This window comes from Mustelus asterias, unplaced genomic scaffold (assembly GCF_964213995.1).
Source record: "Mustelus asterias unplaced genomic scaffold, sMusAst1.hap1.1 HAP1_SCAFFOLD_466, whole genome shotgun sequence".
Classification (NCBI taxonomy): domain Eukaryota; kingdom Metazoa; phylum Chordata; class Chondrichthyes; order Carcharhiniformes; family Triakidae; genus Mustelus; species Mustelus asterias.
The window spans coordinates 56,286-58,373 of NW_027590419.1; positions in this window are offsets into that span (position 1 = coordinate 56,286).

The window sequence follows — 2,088 nt, forward strand, 5'->3', positions numbered from 1 at the left end:
GACGCCTGGTTATTCGAGGGTGACTCTATTCTGTAATGATTTATTTCATTATTCCTGAGTGAGTCTTGTCCTTGGAACAGCATTCTACTGGGGAGTTTATTCAGTTTGTTCATTGTTTTAATAAGGTTGTCACCCAGTCTAAATTAAAGACCTGTTTGGTTGTTCCTGATGGAGAGAGTGTCAGATCTTGCTTTAATTTACCAATTTCTCCCACAGTCCAAAGCTGTGCGGGTTCGGTGGATTGGCTGTGTTAAATTGACCCCAGTGTCAGGGGGATTAGCAGGTTAAAAGTGTGGGGTTACGGGAATAGGGCCTGGGTGGGATTGTGGTCGGTACAGACTAGATGGGCCGAATGACCTCCTTCTGCACTGTAGGGATTGAATGTCTAAAACCAGTCGCTTCCTCCTGTCTCACACACACTTATTTAAGATTACGAGGCGAGGTGTATCCCTTTAGGGGGTTACAAAATAGCGCAGAGGGAAACATCACCTCAGAGTGGTAACAATATTTATAATCCCACAATCACACACCCACCCTCCCTTAGTCAATGAATGAATGATTCAAATGACAATGAAGGTAATTCTGCACAGCAAGATCCCACTGCCAGTCCCACAGTGGAGGAGGACACCCCCAGACTCTGTGTCTCTTTCCCCCTGCCCCTCCTGAGACCCTCTCACACCTCCCCCACCCCCTCTCTGTTTAGCTCTCCCTCCATTTCTCTATCTCTCTCTCTGCCTCCTCCGCCTCCCCAACCCTTCTCCTTCCCCTCAATCTTTCCTGTTTAAAGTTCTGCTCACGGGTCACAGTGCGAGGAATAGGGAGCCAGACCCACCTGTGTGCACAGCAAGATCCCACACACACAACCTGGTGAGGGCCAGATTAAATAAATGTTGTGGGTGAGGACTGCAGGAGAGTGTGTGGGAAATGGGATCCACTCCTCTCTCTCTCTCTCTCTCTCTCTCCCCAAATTAAATTGACAACAATTCACATTGGTGTTTTCTTAAACATTTTATTGAAAGATGAAATATAGACAGGAATGTCTGGGGAGAGAGAGAGGGGAGGGGTGCTGGGATTGGTAAGAACACTGGAGAGACAGAGAAATTCTATACCCCCCCCCCCATCCAAATAGAAATTCCTGGGAAAAGAGAGAGAGAAAAGAATCTGGAGTCACACAGCACAGAAACAGGCCCTTCGGCCCACCAGCTCCATGCTGGCCATCAAATCCCAATCTATCCTCCTCCCATTCCCCAGCACTTGCTCCAGAGCCTACGATGCCTTGGCGATTAAAGTGCTTGAATTTACCCGACCCCTTTTCAAGCTTTTACCTTGAACCCACTTTGCGGTCCCTGAGCCAGACTTTGTTTGAAAATAAAAAGTGTGGGCGCTGTTGCTGTGCAGGCAAAGGCCACAGGCCCAGTGTGTGCACAGCAAGATCCCACAGTAGCAGCAGCAATGTGAACCTGAATCAGATGGGACACAGTCCTCCCCCCACCCCTCCCCCACTCTCTTGCCTGCTGTGAGCCCCCTTCCCCACTCACTACCCTGTGTGTGTGTCTGCATCATCCCAAATCTCCAGAAAGGCTGGAACTCCCTCTTAAAAGTAACCCTTTTTAAAACTAAAATCCCTGTGGTGCACAGCAAGATCCCACAAAGTGCAGTCAGCTGTGTTGAGCGTTTTTTACATTTGGGAATTGTTTATACAGAGTGAGGGAGCCAGAGAGGGGCTGAGACAGTGAAATCCCTCTCTCAGGACCCTCAGAATTAAACTGGAGATCCTGTCCCTCACTGAAACCCCCCTCCCTCCAACAGCCTGTGTCTCTCCCCCTGCATCTAACCCACAACTCCAGCTGTTTCCATCCCTCCCTCTTCCTCCCTCTCTCTCCCTCTCTGTCTCCATCTGTTTCTGCTCGAGAAGAGACAGGGAGAGAGAGAACAGGGAGAGAGAGAGACGGGGAGAGACAGAGATAAAGCGAGAGAGACAGATATTTGATAATTAATTGTGTATGGTCGCATGATTGAGTGTGGTTTAATTTGGTGATTTTTTTTATACAGAGAGGCAGAGAGAGAGGTGAAGACAGTGACATTCTC